Source organism: Astyanax mexicanus, chromosome 2 (genome assembly GCF_023375975.1).
Source record: "Astyanax mexicanus isolate ESR-SI-001 chromosome 2, AstMex3_surface, whole genome shotgun sequence".
Lineage (NCBI taxonomy): Eukaryota > Metazoa > Chordata > Actinopteri > Characiformes > Acestrorhamphidae > Astyanax > Astyanax mexicanus.
In genome coordinates this window covers 49,350,441-49,360,806 of record NC_064409.1, presented here as the reverse complement: position 1 = coordinate 49,360,806, position 10,366 = coordinate 49,350,441, and the positions used below count along the sequence as shown (strand labels likewise).

The window sequence follows — 10,366 nt, the reverse complement described above, 5'->3', positions numbered from 1 at the left end:
CTGCTCAGTCAAAAACTAGTAAATGAGTGGGAAACATATTATTTTATATGGACCCAAACTAAAATGAAAAAGTTTCGGGTTATTTATAAGATATTTTTAATAAACAATGGTAACTTTCCAAGACACACCAAGATTTTGTTTAAAATAATAATAAAACATATGTAGTGCATACATATAAACTGCAAACATACAAAAAATACCCAGCTAAATAAATTAATAAAGAGAACACTGCTATTATAATATTACAGATTTTTTTAGCATTTAAAAACTTATGACATTATTGTGCATGATATGTATGCCTACAAGTTGTAAGGTGTTATCTTGTGACTAAGGCTGAACACTGGGCTGTGTGAATTATTGAAATTTGAGTGAGGCCTGATAGTGGGTGTCAGATGGATGAGACATTCACTTTCTGAAGTCTGCAGGAATGTAACATTCCTCAAATCAGTGTCATGTGTGTACCAGGAACAAGTCATAGAAGGCATTACCACCCACAGTGGACAGTACAATGCATGGTAATGACTGACTGGTGGTGCCTAGCTAGAATTATCTGTGTTATCTGTGTTATCTGTGTGTGTGTGTGTGTGTGTGTGTGTGTGTGTGTGTGTGTGTGTGTGTGTGTGTGTGTGTGGTATTGACCAAAACTATTTTCAAGTGTTGGTCTATAGCAGGGGTAATTAGTCATGTCCCACTTAACCCACCAAAACGTTCTTAAGGCCCACACAAAATATTTAAGGGCCATTCCACCGAATGGGTGCCATTTCTATCCCCAGGAAAATACATTTTATTATTAAGCATAGTGTCTTGTACATTATCATAATTGCAAAATTATATAAATCAATTTTAAGAAAAACTACTTGGAACACTGATAACATAGCATTTGTTACCTGTCCCCACTCTCTAACTATAAACTTTACCATAAAATATAATTATTAAAATCCTAAAGAGATATACTTTTTTTGCATTGTTGTGTGACTCCAAATCCCATCTATGCTTTAAAAATGGTGTTCTTCATTACAAATCCATAAAATTAAAGTTAAAATACACATTTTAGTTGTGTCCCTGTGTTTCACTCATTCCTGTTACTGTAACACATTACACTATCTGAACAATCTGCAACATTCTACAAGTCACATCTAAAACAGGAAGCTACATCATTTGGTTCTTCTGATGACCAAATGTCGCATGAGTTTTGTAATAATCTTCAGCTTAGAAACCTTGTAAAAAGTAAAAGTAAAGCTGACAGTTTGACCAGAATACGTGTTAAATAGTTAAATATGTGTTATTAGATTCCGAGTTGAAAAAAGATAAATAAATACATTTAATTTGGAAGTGTTACAAAAAGCAAATTGCAATAATTTGATGGAATAGCTGCTAATGTATTAAATATTTCACAAAGTGCAAAACCACACAACAGAATAAACACAATATACAAAATAAAATATACAGCATTGTTTCTGGCTCACCTAATAATCCAGCTATCAAGCTCTGACCAACATTAGGCCTATTCCAGTGTTTGGTCTTGTAGAAAACGTGTTTTTGATTTAAGCTTGGTTTTCTCGGTCAGAGGAGTTACTTGTAGATGGTCCAGCTCCTGTTTATAATTATTTATTCATGATGAGTACAACTCTTATAATAAGATAAAAACATTTCTCTCAGGCTCGCACTGATATTAGCATAATTAGCTTGCTAATCCACAAGCTAGCTTTGTCAGTCACGTGACTGTACTCTTACAATACTAGGCCAAACATAAGTATAAATGTTTTTAATTTGCAGTACCACTAACAGTCCACAGAGGGACCAATGCCCACAGGTCGAAAATCAAGACTGTTTAAAAAGTCCTAAAGTTATCCAGACAATGAAGAAACACAAAAAGAATTTGGGAAGGTTCTTACCTGGGATGATTTTAACTTGCAGTTTCCAGAGATATAGTAGAGTAGAACCACGTCACTACCGTTTTTAAGCACTAAAATACTGTATCTGTATCTACTGGACAAATATTATTTTCTACTACTTACACTTTTACTTTACTTTATATTTACAGTTGTATGTACTGGGGGTGGGCAATATGGCCCAAAAATAAAATCATGATATTTCATGGTATTTTCGCGATAAACATACTCTTGGCAATATGAAAAAAAAAAAAATTAAGAATACTACAACAAAATTAAAATTTTATTTTACTATTGCATACGATATGATATGGCACACCCATAACTAAAATATTAGAGATATTCAAAAATACAAGAACTTTATCAGATTTGTAACAGAAGTCAGTGATCCAGAATGTCATGATACTAATAATGCACTCCAAATATCTCCATATATCCAGGGCTGAAGTAAAATTTAGAAGATAAAATCTGTCCCTAGTAGATATGTAATGGGAAATGAGAACAGTATGAATTTTTCTTTTGCTGAAAATGGCAAAAAAAGTAGTACCCTGATTTGATAATTAGGTTCAGGTGATATGGCATGATATTTCAGGGTCTAATATCATTCACAATATTAAAAAATGTTACTATTATGGCAATATTATTATATGGCACACCCCTAGTATGTACTTCTTTTACTTGAGAAGTACATACATACAAAAGTATTTGCAATACTTAGGCACAATAAATTGATTAACACTTAGTACTTTTAATTAAGTCTGGAACTTAAATAACACTTTAACTTTTACCCAAGTCACTTTTTTACTTTTAAAAAAAGTAAAAAAAAAAAATAAAAAAAAAAAAGGTCTGGGTCTCTAGTACTTTATACATATCTGGTGGTTTCTCAGGATGGTATCTCTGATGAACTTCTCCTTTGCAACAGAGGTAACTCTAGGTCTTCTTTTCCTGGGATGGTTCTGATGAGTGCCAGTTCCATCATATTGTTTTTAATCGTCTATGCGACTGCACTTGAGGATACTTTCAGTTCTTGTAATTTTTTGGGTTGACTGACCTTCATTTCTTAAAGTATTTTTTCTTCTTTAACTTACAGAGGTTGGACAATGAAACTGAAACACCTGTAATTTTAGTGTGGGAGGTTTCATGGCTAAATTGCACCAGCCTGGTGGCCAATCTTCATTAATTTCACATTGCACCAGTAAGAGCAGAGTGTGAAGGTTCAATTAACAGGGTAAGAGCACAGTTTTGCTCAAAATATTGCAATGCACAAAACATTACTGGTGACATACCAGAGTTTAAAAGAGGACCAATTGTTGGTGCACGTCTTGCTGGCGCATCTGTGACCAAGACAGCAAGTCTTTGTGATGCATCAAGAGCCACTGTATCCAGGGTGATGTCAGCATACCACCAAGATGAACCACATCCAACAGGATTAAATGTGGAGGCAAGAGGAAGCTGTCTGAAAGGGATGTTTGGATGTTTGGGTATCCAACAAACATAAAACCACAGCTGCCCAAATCACAGCAGACTTCAGTGTGCACCTCAACTCTCCTGTTTCCACCAGAGCTGTCTGTCGGGACAATTATTGTGGTCTAAAACCAGGTGTTTCAGTTTCATTGCACAACCCCTGCAGTTAATCTACAATGCAGAACATTTTAAAATGAAACACACTAAATTTAAAGTGTGTTCAGACTTGTGATTTTTCCCTAGAATTATACAGTCAGGCCATAAATCACTCAGGACCTTCAGTTTAAAATAAGGAAATGCAGAATATAAAGACCTACAGTTGGTCGTTTTTATAGTGAATGAATGCTGTAAGATTTAAGCTTCACACTTTGGTCAAAAAATATGTAAGACATAGGTTTGGAAGTTCTTGCTGACAGTGCCCCAGGGAGATAAAGAGAGGCAGATTTCTGGGTGTGTGTTGTAACACAGTGCTGATGTCCTCATGCAGCATCCCCAGGGATAATACATGGTGGAGGCTCTGCTTCCCTTCAGCTCTGGAGCAGCTCCAGCAAACGCAGTGAACCAAGGGTAGTTTAGCCCACCACGTGGTGAGGGGAGCAAGGGCCAGAAACAAGGCAGCTGGTCAGGAGCCTCTGGAGCCCCAGACTCCACCCAGAGCATAAAAAAGGAAATGTGTCCACTCATTGTCCGTGGACTCTTTCCAGTTAGGAACTTTCGTAAGAACATCCACACGCTTTTAGCTACTTTTATTTCATGGACCACAACCACAAAAATCATTGTACAACAACATATCTAATATGCTACAGTGTAATAATATCAGCTGCTCCAGTGAAAGTGTGTGATTGCTGTTTAGATCGGCGCTGAACAGCGACACCTGCTGGTGATTCTTTCAGTCTCAGTTTAAGGAAAAAGCCTTCCTTAAAAAATACTAGTATAAAAATACTAAAAATTTGGGAACATCTTCTCATTCAGTGGTTTTCTTTATTTCTTTATTTTATTTATTTTTCTACATTGTAGATATATAATAAAGACCTGAAAACAATTAAAGGGAACCTACTGAGTTATGTAGTAAAAACAAAAGTGTCTGTCCTCCCCTGACCTAAACCCAACTGAAATGTGGATTTGGGTTGAGCTGGAGCTCAAAAGAAAAAGCAGTAACTGTTGTTCAGCACTTCCAGAAACTCCTTCAAGAATCTGAGAAAACTATTCCAGGTGACTCTACATCATGAAGACACTGAGATATAAATACCAAAAGTGTGCAGCGTTTGACCTTCTAAGAATTCTAAAAAAGCTAATTATTTTCTAATGCTTTAAATTTAATAAAGTACAAAAAAAATTTTAAACTGTTGTAAATACTGATAAATTTGTGAAAACTGATGGCTGTTAACAATTTACAGAGCTAAAAATTATTTGAATATTGTGACTGGAGTTAGAATAATATTTATTTATTTATAAAGCACTTCTCATAAATAAAAGTCATAAGAAACTGGATTAAGCAATGCAAAAAACATAAACTCCAAGCCAATTTACAGAGCTAACATTATTTGAATATTATCACTAGAGTTATAATAATATTTTTATTTATTTATTTATGAAGCACATCTCATACATAAAATTTTTATAACATAAAGCTATTAGAAACTGGATTAAGCAATGAAAAAACATAAACTAAATAGAGAGCAGACTTAAATTTTTCGACTTTTTAAAATGTAATATTTGTAAATAGCAGGGTTAAGAGTTTTACACTAGGTGTTATGTGGAATTAAGTTAAGCAGTCACGTGAATGAAGACAACAGAATACAAACTCCACCCAATTAAAACAAAGTCAATAAAGGGGTTTAAAATGTATATATATATATATATATATATATATATATATATATATATATATATATATATATATTTTTTTTTTTTTTTTTTTTTTTTTTTTTTTTTTGTATATTTTATTTATTACAGTCGACGGGACAGAGATTTTCTTTAAATACTGATATGGGCTCAAACGCAATAGGCCTTTGGACACCGAGGTTACAGATAGGAGCACGACACCAAACCAATCAACGAGCTTCACCTAAAAAAATTTGCTTTGCATATTAAGTAACTTTCTAATGTCATTATTAATTAACATATATATTACATTTTCTGAACTATGGAGATATTTAAATCTTTACAGTGAAAAAAATAGAAAAAGGGAATTTGGGCCTACAGCCCGCTTGCAGTACCTCCGCTGCCCACGGGGGGTCGCGGCACGCAGGTTGAAAACCACTGCATTAGGTTAGAATAACTCAAAATTTATTATTATTTTTAAACTAATGGGTTTCCTTCTTATTTGTCCAAACATTAATTAAAAAAAATTAAAAAACTAACCATAAAACCCCATAGTTTTACAAGCGTGACAAATGCAATAATAAGGCAGCATAGAGCCAGTCACACAAGGTAACTTACAGCCTTCACACAGCATCCAAGCAGTTAACCACAAAACAGAACATAAGTGTAAGCAAAAGAAGGCTATATGCAAATAAATAATACCAGGAGCCAATGGAAAATGTTTTATTCTTTAAATTAGTACCGAAAAAACATTAGGCACATCTATACTTTACTACAACAACTCGACTCAAAATACATCTATTACATATTAGTATGTATCTCAAATATTCATTTTGTAGTTAGTTTGTTATAAACACCTTAAGTGATCCCAAATATCTGTAGAATTGAAGTTGTGTTTTATTAAAAAGTGCAGTTAGGCTTTACAGTTACTTTGTGTGTGTAGTGGTACACACTCTGAACTGAAATTTGATATTTATTGTCAATTACATATGTGAAATAATTATTTAAAAGTGTTGTGAATGCTTCTGGTTTAAAAGCCAGGTGCATGGTCCACTGGATCATGCAGGCAGACTTTAGCTTATAAATGGCTATGAAGGACTTATGAGACTAATCAATTCTTTGATGGATCTTGTATGTGCTGTAAAATTATTTGTTACAGAAAGATCACTAGTTTTGTTCTGTGGATGCGGGTGGGTGTGGATGTGAGCTGTCTGTCTGCATGTAGTCTGTCTCCTCTGCCAGCCTGACATGAGTGATATTTCACAGTCAGGTCAGCCCGTCCAGTCTGTCCTCATGGCTCTGAGTCAGGGGTGTCTGACTGACCAGCTGCAGCTCTGTTTAAACATGCAGGCTGGGTGAAGCAATAGAAGTTCTGGACTCATGAAATATAAATCTATCATACACTTAAAAAACAAAGAAACAACCAGTGAAACAAATAAATACATATCTAAGAAAGGCGTTTAGAGATCTACGTAGTTGCACCACACCTGCTTCCAGTTTTCTCCTAAACCACTGGATAAAGGGTTTTTGGTTTCAGAGTTTTTAGGTGGGAGCTGAACTTGGCAGGCCGGTGGATCTACAGGAGAAGGATTGGTGACCACTGCTATGAACTGATATGTATGAATCTAAAAAAATAAATAAAAATACAAATTGTTGAGCTTACCAAATCAACCTACCACCATGCCACTGTCACAGATCCAGCTAGATACAGTGTATCAGCTTTGCTACTAAAATATTCAGCCTCCATTCAGATAAAAAGAGGTTTTGTGTTAAATTAGTTACATCCACTGTAGCACAATTACACAGGAACTTTTCATCAAAGATCTAAAGTGTCCGGTGCATGCTATGATCTTAAAAAATATTGCTATATGTTATCTCTGGATGTGCAATATCTACTGAAATAATATTGCAAAAAGAAGAAACCAGAAGTAAAGAAGTAGCAGCTTTAAAATGTTTCAAGTTTCATTTGTGTAGCATGTCAGGACATGCAGTGCAATGCTTGTGGTGAATCTCAGGTACTTATTCTATAGCAATGTTACAGAAATATACACAGCTATATAAATAAATAAAAAACAAATAATTTTAAATATACCGAAATATAACAGGAACCTCATATAAGAGAAAACATCATACTCTACTAACACAAATATTAGGCAGAAAAAGATAAATTAAATTAAATGAATACAGGATCAGCAGAAGTTGTTGCAGGATAGTACAGAGGTTTTGTTGTTGTTGTTGTTGTAGTGTGTACTCTAAAAGTGACTTGGTGCCATTCACCATAATAGTGACATGAAATGTGCACTCTTGAAGTGACTTAGTGATACTGTACATCACAGTAATATGATATGATAATAAAAAAATAAGTGTTGTGTAAAATGGTAACTTCACATAAAGCCCCACATAAAGACATGCAGAACACATTTTTTGTGTTCTATCAGTAAAGAAAATATGTTTTCAAAAATATATACTTACTAATTACTTTAGTCAATTGTAACAGTTTAATGACCCCATCATTTCTACTACAGGCACAATATACCAGAAACTGCAGTGTATGACTTTGGTTTGATGAAGTGAGTAGGATAAAGTGTGTTAGGCGTGTGTATACACACTTATTTCACTTTAAATGTTGCTTCTGTATCTCTTAGATTTTAAAAATCATGTACGCCATAAAGATTTTCATACTGCAATTGGTCTACACTGCAGTGAATTACACTTTTCCACCTGTAGGAGGAGTCCATGAGCAAAAATACCAATACCAATTCTCACATAATGCAGATTTAAATCATAGTTTATCATGTTATTTACTGGGGTATCTGAATCTACTGTCCAGGAAAGACTTTCTACTAGATTTTGGAGCATTGCATTGTAGTGAGGATCTGATTGCATTTAGTGACAAGAGCTGAGCTGAGGCCGAAATGTTGAATGGACACTACCCTCATCCCCAAGTCATGAAAGGTATTGGATGGGGAACCATCATTTCAGGTGCGTGGGATGCGTTCAAAAGCATCATGGCTCCCATCAAAACTCATTTCACCTCTGAATTCTCAAAAGTATATCTATATCTGGCAAAAGTAAAAAAAAAACAAGTGAAAGTTTTACTCGCTGTACAGTTTATAATAGTGATTTTAGCATTGCCCACTGGGGATTTAATGACAACTTAATGTCTGCCTTCTTCCCTGCCTCTAAACCCATACATCACCCAGCACCCTCCTAAACTACTCTTTCCGTTTTTTGTTAGCCTTTTTCAAATTTGAGCTAAGTGTGGAGTCAGCAAAAATCAGGGGATTTAGTGCCTCTTTAAAAGTAAAATTAACAGGCTCTCTGTATGACTATATAAGATCTATGGCCAAAAATAATTAAATAAATAATTTACCAAACCCAAATGTCCTTATTTTTTATGCTAAGTTTTATGTGATATGAGATACTGAGGAAAGCTCATAAGAAATGAACTAATGACTGTTTTGATAATAGAACAGCTGTAGGGCAGTGTGAGGATTGGTCTCTATTAACTTTAATGAATCTTCACTTCATCACTGAGGAGTGTTTAATACCGGTGTGTGTTTCAGGAGTGTGTACACACACACGGCACTCCTCCGTCTGTGTCGTGGCGGCGGGTGCGCTGGGTGAGCGCGCGTCGCTGTTAGGGCGTCCTGATCCGGGGAACGAGCCGCGCGCCGATTCGCCCAGACCATAGGTGTGTCAGGGGGTGTGTGATGATGGCGGTGACGTGTTTCCGGGCGGAGGGACGGCGCTGCTGCTGCTGGGCTGCAGTGGGAGAGTTTGACAGCGGCGCTCGGAGCTGCACCACACAAACAAGGACGCGGGGAGGGAGGCGGTGCGGCGGCGGCGTGTCCTCGTGCTGAAGCTCCGAAGCGCTGGAGCCGGAGCCCCGCAGGCCGGCCACGGTCCCTTCGACATGCCCGCCCCGCAGCGGAGCCTGCGAGCCGGAGGTAACGCTCTCATTCGCAGCCTGGGAATCCGGCTCGACCGCACACACGAGCAAACCGAGTAACAACAGGCCTGTGTGTGTGTGTGTGTGTGTGTGTGTGTGTGTACTCCGTGACCTCACTAACTCTGCTGAGCGAGTTTAGCTAGTGTTGTAAGTTGTGAGGTAGTGAACACACGCAGAGCAGAGCAGAGGTGTGGGTGTATCTGTTATAATACTATAATAATAATGTACTCCACTGTCCCGAAACTCTTCAGAGTTTCTCAGCGTTGTTTTAGTGGTTCAGCTGCTCCATACTTTCACACTACACCCAGCACTGCTGATCTTCCCCTCTCTCTCTCTCTGTCGCACTCTGTGCTCAGTGTGCTAGTCTGCACTTCTTGGACGCAGTTTAATTTTTTCGAGTCTCCCATGAAGCTGCACCTGAGGCAGCTTACCACGACATTACATAACGCCACAGGCTTCCAGTGTCTGCTGCCTTCAGCTCCTCAAGCACAAGAACATCTGCTCAGACCCACTGCCTGCAGACATGGAATGATGCTGGGAAAATATAGGCCCCAACTGCACAAACAGTACCATGCACATCTCTTAGAAACGTGGGAGTTTGTGTCCAATAGTGTTTTAATGAAGTGGTGAGTGTTTGTTTGCTCTCAAAAGCACACTATTGGAATACTAGTCATACTAGTCAAATCATCTGTTAAAGGCTGATAATTCAGTACCTGCCAGTACTCATAATAATCTTATAGTCTTATAGTGCATCCATTTTCAGAATAAATGTGTGCAATGGTTATGGATGATACTGCAATATTGTTTGTTTGCTTTTATTCTAAGTTTCCTGAGAAAAGCAAACTTTTTTTCCGAAACAAATGTTCTTGAAGAATTTGACCTTCGCATTATTATGCTAATATACCTAATATTACAATATTATTATTATTATTATTATTATTATTATTATTAATATTGCAATGCAGATGCCTTAAAACGTGGCAGTTTGTGTCTAATACTGTTTTAATGAAGTGGTAAGTGATAGTTTGCTCTCAAAAGCTCAATATTGGAATACTAGTCATACTAGTCAAATCACTGGTTAATAGGGCTGCGTTGTCGACTAATCGTTAATTTGTAGCACTAAACAAGTATTTGTACAGGCACTGGGGACAGAAACACAATAGGACAAGGGTAATTTAACACTTTCCACATTTAAGGGCAATCTTCTGGACATTTAAAAAGCGTTTCAATACCA

General features: G+C 36.6%; 1 protein-coding gene across 1 annotated transcript in view; it reads left to right on the top strand.

The window, feature by feature from the left end:
* The first annotated feature begins 8,934 nt into the window (after window positions 1-8,934).
* Window positions 8,935-10,366, top strand: part of pparab (peroxisome proliferator-activated receptor alpha b) — a 42,181-nt gene continuing 40,749 nt past the window's right edge. The window contains exon 1 of the mRNA XM_007231582.4: window positions 8,935-9,130. The gene's annotated coding sequence lies outside the window, so the exon portion shown is untranslated. The remainder of the gene's footprint in view (window positions 9,131-10,366) is intronic.